This window comes from Pseudophryne corroboree, chromosome 1 (genome assembly GCF_028390025.1).
Source record: "Pseudophryne corroboree isolate aPseCor3 chromosome 1, aPseCor3.hap2, whole genome shotgun sequence".
NCBI classification, from domain to species: domain Eukaryota; kingdom Metazoa; phylum Chordata; class Amphibia; order Anura; family Myobatrachidae; genus Pseudophryne; species Pseudophryne corroboree.
In genome coordinates, this window is record NC_086444.1 from 53,232,703 (window position 1) to 53,250,157 (window position 17,455).

A 17,455-nucleotide genomic window follows, 5' to 3' on the forward strand; every position below is an offset into this window, starting at 1 on the left:
TGGGAGCGATGAAATATGATTTGAAATGTAGAACTTGAGAGCGGAGAAATAATAATACCGGTGGAGAGTGGTAAAGTGTAGAAAGGACACCGGCCCTTTAAGAGAAGCTGTACTCTGCTGGAAGCTGGGCTGGAAGCAGGTAATGTTGTAGCTGGAAACAGATGAATCCACAATGGATTGGAGAGTCAGGCTACACCGCAGGTGGAGTGCTGGTGCGGGTCTCTATGGTGGAAGTCTTGAGACAGGAGCTGGAACCTGGAAGACAATCACAGGAGAGAGACAAACAGGAACTAGGTTTGACAACCAAAGCACTGACGCCTTCCTTGCTCAGGCACAGTGTATTTATACCTGCAGCAAGGAAGGGATTGGCTAGGCAATTATGCAGATTAACAATACTGACAACAGATTGGAGTAAATGATCAACTGACAGAATCCAAGATGGCTGCGCCCATGCAGACACTTGGAGGGAAGTTTGGTTTGTAATCCATGTGGTAATGAAAACAGTAATGGCGGCGCCGGCCACTGGAGACAGGAGGCGCCAGGCTGACAGATGCACATCCAACCACGCGGACACAGCGGAGGCCGCGGCTGACGTAATCGCCACTCAGACACTCTGCATGCAGAAGTTCAGGGACGGCGGCGGAGGCCGCGGGAGACGCCATGCCAGGTGTAATATGGCGTTTACTGTGACAGCGTCCCAGAGTGACAGGAGAGGATACAGGAATGTACACATCAGGATAACAGAAAGGATCCGGTCCTGGAGCGCTGAGCCAGCCTTAGGAGGCATCTGATGGGTAAGAAATGGCGTCCAGATACCCGGATCGTGACAGCACCCCCCCCTTTAGGAGTGGCCCCAGGACACTTCTTTGGCTTTTGAGGAAACTTGGAATGGAATCTCCGGACCAAGGCAGGAGCATGGACATCAGAAGCATTGGTCCATGAACGTTCCTCAGGACCATAACCCTTCCAGTCAATAAGATATTGTAGTTGACCGTAACGGTGACGTGAGTCCAGGATCTTGGCCACTTCATACTCAACGCCTCGTTGAGTTTGGACTTTCGGAGTTGGAGGAAGTGAGGAATGAAACCGATTCAAGATCAGCGGTTTCAACAGGGAAACATGGAATGTCCTGGGTATTTTTAAGAAGGGAGGCAACTGGAGTCTGTAAGCAACAGGATTGATGACTTGTTCAATCTTGAAAGGACCGATATAGCGAGGTGCAAACTTCATACTGGGAACTCTTAACCTCAAATTCTTCGTGGATAACCATACCCGATCACCCACCTTGAGAGCAGGAACTGCTCGACGCTTCTTATCCGCAAACTTCTTGTACCTGAACGATGCCTTGAGCAGAGCTGATCGTACGCTCTTCCAGATATTGGCAAACTGATGCAAGGTGATATCCACTGCGGGAACAGAAGTTGCTGGAAGCGGTTGGAACTCAGGGACTTTAGGGTGGAATCCAAAGTTAGTGAAGAATGGTGTTGAAGCAGATGAAGAATGATACTGGTTGTTATGACAGAACTCGGCCCAGGGAAGTAATTGAACCCAGTCATCTTGAGAGGAGGACACATAGATGCGGAGGAAGGCCTCCAAGTCCTGATTCACCCTCTCGGTTTGACCATTGGTCTGAGGATGGTAAGCCGTGGAAAACTTTAGCTTGACTTGGAGGACTTGACATAAACTTCGCCAGAATTTGGCTGTGAATTGAACTCCTCGATCTGAGATAATTTCTTCAGGAAGACCGTGGAGTCGGAAGATCTCTTGTATGAATACTTGAGCCAACTTGGAAGCTGACGGAAGACCGGTGAGAGGAATGAAGTGTGCCATCTTGGTGAACCGGTCAACTACCACCCAGATGGTATTGAACTTGTTGCACATGGGTAAATCTGTAATAAAATCCATCGACAAATGGGTCCAAGGTCGACGGGGAACAGATAGTGGAACCAGTTGCCCCGCAGGCGACTGGCGGGATACCTTATGTTGAGCATACTTTGGGCAAGATGCAATAAACTCCAAGATGTCCTTTTTCAGAGGTGGCCACCAATAGGACCTAGAGATAAACTCCAGGGTTTTTTGGATACCTGTATGTCCGGCAAAACGGGAAGCATGGGCCCAATGCATGAGCTTCTTCCTTAGCATCGGTTTCACAAAACTTTTCCCTGATGGGGGCGTAGAGTCCATCCCTACCGTGGAGAATGCCAACGGATTTATAATAGGATGCTTGTCTGAAGACTCTGACTCATTTTCTTGCTCCCATGAGCGGGAAAGGGCATCGGCCTTGCAATTCTGAGAGCCCGGACAGAACTGGAGTTTAAAGTCGAACCTGGAAAAGAAAAGTGCCCATCTGGCCTGACGAGGGTTGAGACATTGTGCGCCTTTCAGATATAAAAGGTTCTTGTGGTCTGTAAGTATGGTGATTGAATGAGAAGCTCCCTCCAACAGATACCTCCACTCTTCTAGAGCGAGCTTGATGGCTAGCAACTCCTGGTCGCCAATGGCATAGTTGCGCTCAGCTGGGGAGAACTTCCGGGAGAAGAAACTGCAAGGGTGTAAATGGCCATCTTTAGCCCTCTGAGATAACACCGCTCCTACTCCAACGGAGGAGGCATCCACCTCTAAGATGAAAGGAGAGTCGATGTCAGGCTGTTTCAGAACAGGCGCAGAGATGAACCTTTGTTTTAAAAGATGAAATGCTTGCATGGCTTCTTCTGACCACTTGGACGGGTTAGCACCCTTCTTAGTGAAAGCAGTAATAGGCGCCACAATGGTGGAAAAGTCTCGTATAAACTTTCGGTAATAGTTGGCGAACCCCAAGAACCTCTGGACCCCTTTGAGGGTTAAGGGTATCGGCCAATTTTGGATTGCTTGTAGTTTCTCAGGATCCATCTCTAGTCCGGAACCGGACACAATGTACCCTAGAAACGGAATGGACTTGACTTCAAAGACGCATTTCTCTAATTTGCAATAGAGATGATTGACACGGAGACGGGACAGAACCTCTTTAACCCAAAAACGATGTTCCTCTAAATCGTTGGCAAAAATGAGGATATCGTCTAGATAGACCACGACATGACGGTATAGAATGTCTCTGAAGATCTCATTGACAAAATGCTGGAAGACAGCTGGTGCATTACTCAATCCGAAGGGCATGACGAGGTACTCATAATGTCCGTCACGGGTGTTAAAGGCGGTCTTCCACTCGTCACCCTCACGGATCCGGATGAGATTGTATGCACCTCTCAAGTCCAGCTTTGTAAAGATGGTAGCTCCGCTAACTCTGTCAAAGAGCTCAGTAATCAGGGGTAAAGGATAACGGTTCTTGATGGTAATGTCGTTCAAACCTCTGTAGTCGATGCACGGCCGCAGACCACCATCTTTCTTTTTTACAAAAAAGAAGCCTGCGCCGGCTGGGGAAGAAGAAGGTCGAATGAACCCCTTTGCTAGGTTCTCTTTAATGTATTCCTCCATAGAATGCGTCTCAGGCAGAGACAACGGATAAGTTCGGCCTCGAGGTGGAACCTTCCCTGGAACGAGATCAATCGGGCAGTCCCATTCTCTATGAGGAGGAAGGATATCAGCAGAAGCTTTACTGAACACATCCGTGAAATCTTGATATGGAGGAGGTGGAACATCAGACGACCTGGGGGAGGAAGAACAGACAGGCAATACTTTAAACAAACATGTCTCAGCACAGGAGGAACCCCATGCCAGGATTTGCGTAGTCGTCCAATCAATTGTCGGATTGTGAAGACGGAGCCATGGAAGGCCCAGGACCACAGGATGTGTGGCTCTTGGAATCACTAAAAAAGAAATAAGTTCGGAATGAAGAACTCCCACTCTCAGACGAACTGGTAGAGTCCTTAAAGAAATAACTGCATCAAAAATTTTGCTGCCATCCACGGCAGTTAAAGAAATGGACGAAGGAAGTCTTTCGGTGGGTAGGGACCACCGTTTAACATAGGCTTCGGTAATAAAGTTCCCAGCTGCTCCGGAATCAAGGAGGGCAATGACGTTCCGATAACGTTGAGCAACTTGAAGCGAGACTGGGAGATTACAATCTCGAGGAGATGGAGAGGAGATCATTACTCCTAGCCGGCCCTCTCCTTGGCGAGCTAGGATTTGGAGTTTCCCGGACGTTTGGGACAGGCATTAATGGTGTGAGACGGAGCTGCACAATAGAGACAGAGAGACTCGGAGAGACGTCTTCGGCGCTCAGCAGGAGTTAAACGGGAACGGCCAAGTTGCATGGGCTCATCTTTAGATGGTGACAGTTGACGAGGAGGAGGAGCAGAAGATTTTGGAGCTGATGATCTTCCACGCTCAGTTGCTCTCTCTCTGAAACGTAAATCAACTTTCGTGCAGAGTGAGATTAGCTCATCTAACTTAGAAGGTAAGTCTCTGGTAGCTAACTCATCTTTAATACGCTCAGATAAGCCATGCCAGAATGCAGCATACAGGGCCTCGTCGTTCCATGCCAGTTCGGATGCCAGGATCTGGAACTGTATCAGATATTGTCCTACAGTACGTGACCCCTGGCGTAAACGGAGAATCTCGGATGAAGCTGAGGTTACCCGGTCTGGCTCGTCGAAGATGCGCCTGAATGTTGACACGAAGGCAGTGTAGGAAGATAGCAGGGTGTCGGACCTCTCCCATAACGGTGATGCCCAATCAAGGGCTGAGCCACTGAGAAGAGAAATAATGTAGGCAATTTTTGTACGGTCACTGGGAAAATTGCCAGGTTGTAGCTCAAACTGAATCTCACACTGGTTGAGAAATCCCCTGCAGAATCTTGGAGATCCGTCAAATTTTGCTGGCGTTGGAAGATGAAGACGTGGAGCAGAAATGGGTAAGGTGGGTGGGGTTATAGCTGGAGTCACTGTGGTTGACGCACCAGACGCGCCTGATCCACGGAGAGTTGTCTGAATCCCATCCAGCCGAGTAGAGAAATCCTGGAGACAGCGGATGATGTGGCCCTGTGCAGCCTCCTGATGTTCTAGTCGGGCTGCCAGTTCTTGCATCGGCCTGGCCGCTTGATCCTGGTCTCCGGCTGGATTCATTAGGTCAGTGCTTACTGTCACAACTGAGGGCCTGAGCTAACGGGAGGCAGCCTCAGTTGTAGGGGCTGAGATGTACCGGAACCTGGGAGGTTGTATCAGACCCCTGGACATGTAAGTAACATGAATAATAACTGCCCGAAGGCGTGACCACGACAACTTGGATAAAAGTCAATGATGTTTATTATGACAATTCCGCAACACAGCAGCAGTAAAAGAAAACGTAAAAGTCAGCAAAGAATAAATACAGTTCCTGGGTACTACAGGATGGCAGGAGCCACAGGGCACTGGTAGTGTGAGATAGTTCTTATAATCTTCTAGATGGAAAGTCCTTACCAGGCCCGACTGTAGCAATGGAGATAACCCAGGATTGTACCAGCTGGTGTTCCAGGAAAAGCTGGGTTGCTGAAGATAAAACGGCTGCTGTGGATACTGGCTGGAACCAGACTGTTGTTAGCACGGAGTGGATACTGGCTGGAACCAGTTAAATAATAAATGAACTTGGGAGCGATGAAATATGATCTGAAATGTAGAACTTGAGAGCGGAGAAATAATAATACCGGTGGAGAGTGGTAAAGTGTAGAAAGGACACCGGCCCTTTAAGAGAAGCTGTACTCTGCTGGAAGCTGGGCTGGAAGCAGGTAATGTTGTAGCTGGAAACAGATGAATCCACAATGGATTGGAGAGTCAGGCTACACCGCAGGTGGAATGCTGGTGCGGGTCTCTATGGTGGAAGTCTTGAGACAGGAGCTGGAACCTGGAAGACAATCACAGGAGAGAGACAAACAGGAACTAGGTTTGACAACCAAAGCACTGACGCCTTCCTTGCTCAGGCACAGTGTATTTATACCTGCAGCAAGGAAGGGATTGGCTAGGCAATTATGCAGATTAACAATACTGACAACAGATTGGAGTAAATGATCAGCTGACAGAATCCAAGATGGCTGCGCCCATGCAGACACTTGGAGGGAAGTTTGGTTTGTAATCCATGTGGTAATGAAAACAGTAATGGCGGCGCCGGCCACTGGAGACAGGAGGCGCCAGGCTGACAGATGCACATCCAACCACGCGGACACAGCGGAGGCCGCGGCTGACGTAATCGCCACTCAGACACTCTGCATGCAGAAGTTCAGGGACGGCGGCGGAGGCCGCGGGAGACGCCATGCCAGGTGTAATATGGCGTTTACTGTGACAGCGTCCCAGAGTGACAGGAGAGGATACAGGAATGTACACATCAGGATAACAGATGGGATCCGGTCCTGGAGCGCTGAGCCAGCCTTAGGAGGCATCTGATGGGTAAGAAATGGCGTCCAGATACCCGGATCGTGACATTACCTCAGTTAATTTGATTTAACCATCTGTGCTGAGCCGCGGAAATACTTGAAGCCTGGACCGATGGGGTGCCTTGAGGGCTGAGTTTGGGAACCTCTGCCATAGGGTTTTATTTATCAATCAGCGTTTTTATTATACAGCGTTACCTTTATAATAAATACATGTTTTTAATGCTGCGTCAAAACCACTGAAAGACCGGCAATCCATAGATAGACCCTCTAACCACTGGACCAGTGAATGTATCCCATAGCCATGGGGAACTAGAATTATTTTTCCCTCATGGCTATGGGATTTATTTATTTATTTTATTATTATTAAAAAAAATTTGAGGGGAGGTTTGGTTTGTCCTCCTTCCTGTAGACCAGTGGTTTCCAAACTTTTTTGAATCACGGCGCCCTAGAATATCAGAATTTTTTTCACGGCACCCCTAGGCCAAAAATTTCTTATTGAGAAATTTAGAAAGAAATATTACATTAAGTAGATTGCGTCTATATGTCATCATTAGGGTCAGTTGTGAGGTGAGGGACAAGATTTGCTTCTGTTTGGCCACATATTTTATGACTGGCAGCCACCAGCACTGGTTTTGCCTTTTATATTGACCATGAATAATTTCAATTGGTCCTGGACCACCAATCCAAGGCACCCCTGCAAGTGTCCCGAGGCACCCCAGGGAGCCACGGCACACAGTTTTGGAACCTCTGCTGTAGACCAATGCATTTGGAGTTTATGAATGACTGAGCTTTATGGGCCATTGTTTTCTTCCGTCCCTACAACCATATGTACAGTGTCGGACTGGGGCATGTAGGGCCTACCGGGGGAATGCAGTGGTAGGGGCCCATGTTAGGGGTATGGCCAGTCCTCAGAAGGGGTGTGGCCTGCCACCTCATTGGTTTGACTAACCATTACAGAGTGCAATGTCTGGGCCACTTCAAACATATATACAGTAAATTCAGCTGCTGCATGCATGATAATGTACCAGATTAATAACAGATTAATAACAGCAATGCACTGTAGAAAATACACTATTGTCCAGTATAAGGTAACATATGTATTAATGTATATTTCAAGTGCACAGTCTGGAACCTGATCCTTAGAGCAGGAGGTGGGCCCCCAGGCAGTGGGGCCCACCGGTGGTTTCCCCTGTACCCCTGTGGGCCAGTCCAAGCCTGCATATGTAACTGAGGTTGGGAAATCAAAAAGGCACAAAACAGTGATGCAGCAACATGTGCTTTGATTAGGACTCCGGTAATAAATAATATAGATAAAATAAAATACAGTAATACAACTATCTGACGAGGAAACTGGAAACAGCATCTTGTTCTTTGCTTTCCTTGTATAATGTTGCAGTATGGCTGCCCTCAGTGTGAAACTGTCCAGCGTTAACACACAATGATCAAGAGTCGCCATTTATCTGTGAAGCTGGAACTGGATGCTTTTGGAAGATAAATAAAAGCTGTTATCTGAACAGAACTTATCTGGAGTGAGACATTAAAGGAATACGACTCGCTCACAGCGTGAAAAAGTTGACTCTCTCTTTTCGTGTGATGAGGAACAGCCACTTGCCCCTGGATGCGAACGGATAACATTCCCGCGGGGTCTGTAGGACCTCGCTGAGTATTATATGACTCATTGCTCATTTTTACTGCTAGCTGGGAGAGAATGCTTTCCTTCATTATTATATCAGCTGTGACTGTTACCGTGTGGGGTTCTGTGTCTTTCAAAGTAAGAAATAAAACAAAAACAAATCGTTGTATACTGCAACGTATGTTAAACATCCTTATATTTGGTGACCGGAGAATTTTTTATAGAATATATAAATGTCAGCGAAGGTAGTGCATGCTGGGATATCAGGAGTGCCTCATACGTGCAACTTGCCTTGTTTCGAACAAATACTTGTGGCTACTATAAAATAAAAGTATATTATCAGTCACCAAGGAGTTCTGTGAACTACATAAAAGCACGTGGCCTACAGGCACATGTTTTATATGAACAGGGAATTCCTCAGTGACTCCTAATGCTGTAAAGAAGATGGTACATTATTCCCATTAAAGAATGGAAAAAGTTATATTATGCGCAACAATGCAGGAAAGTTTTTTTTTCCCAGTTAAGGGGCCGATTCAGACCTGACCGCTGCTGTGCGTTTTCTCACAGGCTGCGATCAGGTCTGAACTGCGCATGCATATGCACTGCAATGCGCAGACGCGATGGACCGCAGCAAGGGGAATCCACGGTTAGCGACAGGATGGTGCGAAAATTCGCAAGGAGATTGACAGGAAGAGGGCGTTTGTGGGTGGCAACTGACCGTTTCTAGGGAGTGTCCAGAAAAATGCAGGAAGGACACAGCGTTTTGTGAGAGGATTTCTGACGTCAGCTCTGGCCCCCGATCATCGCAGAGGAAGAGTAAGTCCTGGGTTGAGCAGAAACTGCACAAACTGAAGTTTGCGCAGTTCTGCTACACATGCGATCGCACACCTGCACGCACACACACACACACACACACACACACACACACACACACACACACACACAATACCCTCCCCTTGTAGGCGGCGACTACCTGATGGCAGTGATGCAAAAAACGCACCCTACCAATCAGGTCTGAATTACCTCCTAAGTTATACGTTTTTATAAGGTTCTGGGTTCGGTGATAAAGTGTGTAGGTCTCATATATATCATTGTGATGTGACAAATGCTATTTATCTCCAGATGACCCAACATGGGGTGACATAGCTTGTAAACCAAAGTAGTCAAGGCGTAGACAAAACATTTGTCACTGGAAATAAAGATGGTTCCTATACTGGCAAGACTAGTTATACCATGTAGAACATGACTGAATTGTTATAAATAGTGACCATGATGAAGAGGGTGGAACAAAACAGTATTTGTTTTGGAAAACACAACTGGCCCAATGTAAGTAAATTGCACATTTGATGGTTCCTTTTGAAGTGTCTTGGATTCACGTATTCGCCATCCTAGGTCACTTGTTATGCCTCCCTCTACCACCCATGCTACAGTACCCTGCACGTTCCAGACTGTCAATCAACAGAATGGAGTTAGTCAATCCATGGTTAAATGTTTATATCACGTAAATGATAAATGATTAATGCTTTCTCTGAAAATTCCTGAACTCTGCGCTTTGAAACATATGTCCATCTGTTCAGCCCATGGTTAAATGATTAATATATCTTAATAATACATTATTATTGATGTTCAGCGTTAGCAGAGAGCTACCTATACAATCTGCCACATATTGTAATATTAGCATCATATTATTAGTAAGAAAAGAGTTTTTAAACCATTTGAAGAAGCAAGAATGCAAGAACTTCTCTTACAGGTTTAAGCTAATCTCAGGGGTAGCTTCCTATTATGGGATCCGGTCTCTAAATCGACAGTAACTAGGTCGACAGTGTCGAGGTCGACCACTATTGGTCTACAGTAACTAGGTCAACAGGGTTGGAAGGTCGACTGGATCTCTAGTTCAACATGTTCTCGGTCGACAGGTCAAAAGGTCGACATGAGTTTTTTCCTTTTTTTGAACCATTTCATACTTAACAATCCACGTGGACTACGATTGGAATGGTAATCTGTGCCGAGCGAAGAAAACGACACCAAAAAAACATAAACTCATGTCGACCTAGAAAATGTCGACCTAAAGACCCCGTCGACCTAAAAACCCTGTCGACCTTGTTACTGTCGACCAATATTGGTCGACCTAGACACTGTTGACCTAGTTACTATCTACCTTCCATACCACACCTCCTATTATAGGGTACACATTGTCTTATATTACACAGCTGGCAGAAAAAATTACATCACAAACTGCTTACAAACTACCTTGGAGAGTAATAAAGTTGAGAGAGATAAACTCCCAATCAATCAGTTCCTAACTGTCATGTTACTGGCTGTGTTTGAAAAATGACAGTTAGGAGCTGCTTGGTTGGTACTTTATCTTTCTCCACTTTACCATTCTCCAACGCTTAGAACATCTCCCCTTAGTTTGTTTTGTGAAAATACTCATATGGCATGCAGTATGAATATATTCATCGGTATGCATCTCCAGGCGATTCTGAATTGAACAGATATTGGATGTTTCTCTCCTGCCATGGGCTCCATGGTCAGACTGAAACATTGGAGAGACAGCGGGGACATGGATTGTGTCATCATAGCCCCCTTCCCCCAATATAGCTATCACACAGTATCGGGCACAGCTGAGTGACGCAATTTACCACAAATGGCGCCATGACACCCCCCCCCCCCCCGCCCTTCAGATTTTGCTATCTAGGAGAACTTGCCCGCCTTTCTGCACAAAACCCCTGACATTTCCCTCCTCATAATATTATGTATAAGGGCTCATAGTTACAGTTATAGGGGTCTATTCATGAAGCAGTGAAAAGAGTGGAGAAGTGAGCCAGTAGAGAAGTTTCCCATGGCAACCAATCAGAATTGGAGTAACATTTATCAAGTGCATTCTATAAAATTATACGGAGCAGCTGATTGGTTGTCATGGGCAACGTTTCCACTGGATCACTTCTTCACTCTTTTCACTGTTTCATGAATAGACCTCATAATCTGGATCAAGGGTTTCTGTTGAGTCTGCGTTATATTTCAAATGTTGCTGCTATGTTAGATGGGACTCAGTCCTCTACTTATATTATGTAGCACAAATTGGGACACGATATCTGAATACAGAACAGGTAGACTGCAGTTAAATAAAGTGAATAATCAGATTCAAGCAAGCAGTTGTCGATGCCCCTCCCCCAATACTTTTAAATGTAGAACTATAAGGGGCATATGCACGGGATCCTCTGATTATTCTCTTCAGAATCAGGACGATGCTGGATAACAGGTTATACCAGCAGTTCTCAAACTGTGTGCCGTGGCAGGGGTGCCCTGGGTTGGTGATCCAGGAGCAACTGAAATTATCGCACATTTGAGATGTGCGACATTGTGCTGCAACTCGAAAAATGAGATTTATGGTAAGAACTTACCGTTGTTAAATCTCTTTCTGCGATGTACACTGGGCTCCACAGGGAATGACATTAGGGGGTGTAGAGTAGGATCGTGATCCGAGGCACCAACAGGCTCAACACTTTGACTGTTCCCAGAATGCATAGTGCCGCCTACTCTATAACCCCGCCTCCGTGCACAGGAGCTCAGTTTTTGTTAACCAGTCCAATGCAGTAGCAGGCAAAAGAGACGACAACTGTTATTAGCCACACTCACCACATTCTCACGATAGGGGAAAGTATCAGCGGCTAATGCCATACCAACCCAAAGAAGCTAAGTGCGTCAGGGTGGGTGCCCTGTGGAATCCAGTGTACCTCGCAGAAAGAGATTTAACAATGGTAAGTTCTTACCATAAATCTCGTTTTCTGCTGCGGGGTACACTGGGCTCCACAGGGACTGACATTAGGGATGTCCTAAAGCAGTTCCTTATGGGAGGGGACGCACTGTAGCGGGCACAAGAACCCGGCGTCCAAAGGAAACATCCTGGGAGGTGGAAGTATCAAAGGCATAGAACCTTAAGAACGTGTTCACTGAGGACCACGTAGCCGTCTTGCACAATTGTTCAAGGGTCACACCACGGTGGGCCGCCCAAGAAGGTCCAACCAACCGAGTAGAATGGGCCTTTATGGTAGCAGGAGCTGGAAGGCCAGCCTGTACGTAAGCATGTGCAATCACCATTCTAATTCATCTGGCCAGGGTCTGCTTGTGAGCAGGCCAGCCACGTTTGTGAAAACTAAACAGAACAAAGAGAGAATCCGACTTCCTGATGGAGGCAGTTCTCTTCACATTGATACGGAGAGCTCGTACCACATCGAAAGACCGCTCTTTGGAAGACAATTCAGGAGAGGCAAAGGCCGGAACCACAATCTCCTGATTAAGGTGGAAAGAAGACACCACCTTAGGTAAGAACCCGGGACGTGTTCTAAGAACCACCCGGTCACGGGGAAAAATCAGATATGGGGACCTACAAGACAAGGCACCCAGATCCGACACCCGTCTAACAGAGGCAATAGCCAGCAGAAACAATACCTTAAGAGAAAGCCACTTAAGGTCTACAGATTCAAGAGGCTCAAATGGAGACCCTTGCAATGCCTCCAGAACCACCGACAAGTCCCAAGGAGCCACAGGCGGGACAAAAGGAGGTTGAATCCATAACACACCCTGAGTGAACGTATGAACATCAGGTAAAGTCGCAATTTTTCTCTGAAACCAAACCGACAAGGCAGAAATATGAACCTTGATGGAGGCCAGACGAAGGCCCAAGTCCAGGCCTTGTTGTAGAAAGGCCAAAAGTTTGGCCGTACTAAACTTGTAAGCGTCATGATTATTAGTGGCGCACCAAGCAAAGTACGAATTCCAGACCCTATGATAAATCCGAGCAGAAGCCGGTTTCCGGGCCTTTAACATAGTTTGAATGACCGCCTCAGAAAATCCGTTGGCCTTCAAGACAGAAGCTTCAAGAGCCACGCCGTCAAAGCCAACTAGGCTAAATCCTGAACGAGGAGATCTGGGCGCTGCGGAAGTAGAAGGGGACACTCTAGCAAGAGACCCTGAAGGTCTGAGGACCAATGCCGTCTGGGCCACGCGGGAGCGATCAGAAGTAGGATTCCTCCTTCTTGCTTGAACTTCCTTATTACTCTGGGCAGGAGTGACACTGGAGGGAACACGTATGGCAGCCGAAAGTTCCATGGAATTGCCAGTGCATCCACGAACGCTGCTTGGGGATCCCTTGTCCTTGATCCGTAGACCGGAACCCTGTGATTGTGTCGAGACGCCATCAGGTCCACATCTGGAAGGCCCCACTTGTCCACGAGGAGTTGAAACACTTCTGGATGGAGGCTCCACTCTCCAGCATGTACGTCCTGATGACTGAGAAAGTCCGCTTCCCAGTTTAGGACCCCTGGAATGAATACTGCCGATATGGCTGGCAGATGGCGTACCACCCACTGAAGAATCCTGGATACTTCCCTCATTGCCATGCGGCTTCGAGTGCCGCCTTGATGATTGATGTACACCACCATGGTGGCGTTGTCCGACTGTACTTGAACAGGTCTGTTCTGTATTAAATGCTGGGCCAAGTTCAGCGAGTTAAACACCGCCCGCAATTTCAGAATGTTTATCGGAAGGAGAGACTCCTCCTTGGTCCACCGACCCTGAAGGGAGTGTTGCTACAACACCGCGCCCCAACCTCTCAGACTGGCAACCGTCGTCAGAAGGACCCAGCTGGAGATCCAGAAGGGACGATCCCTGCTCAATTGTTGGTCCTGAAGCCACCAGGTCAGTGACAGACGGACCTCTGGAGACAAGGAGATCATTTGAGACCTGATCCGGTGAGGCAGGCTGTCCCACTTGGCAAGAATCAGCTTCTGCAGAGGGTGGGAATGGAATTGAGTAGTGATGAGCGGGTTCGGTTCCTCGGAATCCGAACCCCCCCGAACTTCACCCATTTTACACGGTTCCGAGGCGGACTCGAATCTTCCCGCCTTGCTCGGTTAACCCGAGCGCGCCCGAACGTCATCATCCCGCTGTCGGATTCTCGCAAGATTCATATTCTATATAAGGAGCCGCGCGTCGCCGCCATTTTCACTCATGCATTGGAGATGATAGGGAGAGGACGTGTGCAGCGTTCTCTCAGTTGTGTTCAGTGTGCTGCAAATATCTGTGCTCAGTGTGCTGCAAATATCTGTGCTCAGTGTGCTTGCAAATATCTGTGCTCAGTGTGCTGAAAATATCTACGTTCTCTGCCTGAAAAATGCTCCATATCTGTGCTGCATTGTAGTATATAGTAGGAGGACAGTGCAGAATTTTGCTGACCAGTGACCACCAGTATTATATCAGTACGGTACAGTAGTCCACTGCTCTACCTACCTCTGTGTCGTCAAGTATACTATCCATCCATACCTGTGGTGCATTTAAGTTTTGCGCAGTAGTAGGAGGACAGTGCATAATTTTGCTGACCACCAGTATATAATATATAGCAGTACGGTATAGTAGTCCACTGCTCTACCTACCTCTGTGTCGTCAAGTATACTATCCATCCATACCTGTGGTGCATTTAAGTTATGCGCTGTATATATAGTAGGAGGATAGTGCAGAATTTTGCTGAACCCTCTATATGCTTCAGAGGATGGAGGAGCAGCAAAAGGCCATTCAAGCCTATACAGCTACCTATGATATAGGCAAAGGAGGGGGAATGCACCTGACTCAAGCGCAGTGGAGAATGATTTCAACGTTGTACAATGTTCTGCAACCCTTTGAACTTGCCACATGTGAAGTCAGTCAGACACTGCCAGCCTGAGTCAGGTCATTCCCCTCATCAGGCTTTTGCAGAAGAAGCTGGAGAGATTGAAGGAGGAGCTAAAACAGAGCGATTCCGCTAGGCATGTGGGACTTGTGGATGGAGCCCTTAATTCGCTTAACCAGGATTTACGGGTGGTCAATCTGTTGAAATCAGAGCACTACATTTTGGCCACCGTGCTCGATCCTAGATTTAAAACCTACGTTGTATCTCTCTTTCCGGCAGACACAAGTCTGCAGAGGTTCAAAGACCTGCTGGTGAGAAAATTGTCAAGTCAAGCGGAACGTGCCCCATCAACAGCTCCTCCTTCACATTCTCCCGCAACTGGGGCTGCAAGGCAAAGGCTAAGAATTCCGAGCCCACCCGCTGGAAGTGATGCAGGGCAGTCTGGAGCAAGTGCTGACATCTGGTCCGGACTGAAGGACCTGCCAACGATTACTGACACGTCATCTACTGTCACTGCATATGATTCTGTCACCATTGAAAGAATGGTGGAGGATTATATGAGTGACCGCATCCAAGTAGGCACGTCAGACAGTCCGTATGTATACTGGCAGGAAAAAGAGGCAATTTGGAGGCCCTTGCACAAACTGGCTTTATTTTACCTAAGTTGCCCCCCCTCCAGTGTGTACTCCGAAAGAGTGTTTATTGCAGCCGCTCACCTTGTCAGCAATCGGCGTACGAGGTTACTTCCAGAAAATGTGGAGAAGATGATGTTCATCAAAATGAATTATAATCAATTCCTCCGTGGAGACATTCACCAGCAATTGCCTCCAGAAAGTACACAGGGACCTGAGATGGTGGATTCCAGTGGGGACGAATTAATAATCTGTGGGGAGGGGGATATACACAGTGAAAGGGGTGAGGAATCGGACGATGAGGAGGAGGTGGACAACTTGCCTTTGTAGAGCCAGTTTGTGCAAGGAGAGATTGCTTCTTTTTTGGTGGGGGCCCAAACCAACCAGTCATTTCAGTCACAGTCGTGTGGCAGACCCTGTCGCTGAATTGATGGGTTTGTTAAAGTGTGCATGTCCTGTTTATACAACATAAGGGTGGGTGGGAGGGCCCAAGGACAATTCCATCTTGCACCTCTTTTTTTCTTTAATTTATCTTTGCATCATGTGCTGTTTGGGGACTATTTTTTGAAGTGCCATCCTGTCTGACACTGCAGTGCCACTCCTAGATGAGCCAGTTGTTTGTGTCGGCCACTTGGGTCGCTTAGCTTAACCATCCAGCGACCTTGGTGCACCTCTTTTTTTCTTTGCATCATGTGCTGTTTGGGGACTATTTTTTAAATCTGCCATCTGGTTTGACACTGCAGTGCCACTCCTAGATGGGCCAGGTGTTTGTGTCGGCCACTTGGGTCGCTTAGCTTAGTCACACAGCGACCTTGGTGCACCTCTTTTTTTCTTTGCATCATGTGCTGTTTGGGGACTATTTTTTGAAGTGCCATCCTGTCTGACACTGCAGTGCCACTCCTAGATGGGCCAGGTATTTGTGTCGGCCACTTGGGTCGCTTAGATTAGTCATCCAGCGACCTTGGTGCAAATTTTAGGACTAAAAATAATATTGTGAGGTGTGAGGTGTTCAGAATAGACTGGAAATGAGTGGAAATTATAGTTATTGAGGTTAATAATACTATGGGATCAAAATGACCGCCAAATTCTATGATTTAAGCTGTTTTTGAGGATTTTTTTGTAAAAAAACACCCGAATCCAAAACACACCCGAATACGACAAAAATTTTTCAGGGAGGTTTTGACAAAACGCGTCCGAATCCAAAACACGGCCGCGGAACCGAATCCAAAACCAAAACACAAAACCCGAAAAATGTCCGGTGCACATCTCTAGAATTGAGCATACTCCATGTCGAAAGCCGACACCATGAGACCTAGCACTTGCATTGCTGAATGTATCGACACTTGCGGACGAGATAGGAAGCATTGATTCCTGTCCTGAAGCTTCTGGACTTTCTCCTGAGACAAGAACAACCGCTGATTGTGAGTGTCCAACAATGCCTCCAGGTGCACCATGCTCTGAGTAGGGACCAGGGAAGATTTCTTCCAGTTGATGAGCCTCCCGTGGGCTTGCAGAAACTGGATAGTCAGATCCAGATGGCGCAGGAGAATTTCTGGGGAATTTGACAAGATCAACAAGTCGTCCAGGTACGGTAGGATCCTGACCCCTTGACGGCGGAGTACAGCCGTCATTACCGCCATGGCCTTGTTGAAGACTCGCAGAGCCATGGTCAAACCAAAAGTTAACGCCCGAAATTGGTAATGGAGGTTGCCAACCGCAAACCTCAGGTATTGCTGATGCGACATTACAATGGGGATATGCAGGTAAGCATCCTGTATGTCCAGGGAGACCATATAATCCCCAGGTTCCAAGGCCAGAACAATAGAGCGAAGAGTTTCCATACGAAACTTGGAGACCCTCACAAATTTGTTCAAGTACTTGAGGTTGAGAATGGGCCGGAAGGACCCATTCGGTTTTGGGACTAGGAACAGCGGTGAATAGTACCCCTTGCCTCTCTGAGCCAGAGGTACCTGTACTACCACTCCTGCGTCCAGGAGGGACTGTACCACCGAATGAAGAGTTTTTGCCTTCACCTGAACCGATGCGACGTCTGTCAGGCAAAATTGATGAGGGGGACGATTTTTGAAGGATACGGCATAACATTGAGTGAAGACTTCCCGTACCCAGGCATCGGAAGTGGTCTTCAACAATTCCTGGGTATACCCTAGAAGTTGGCCCCCCAC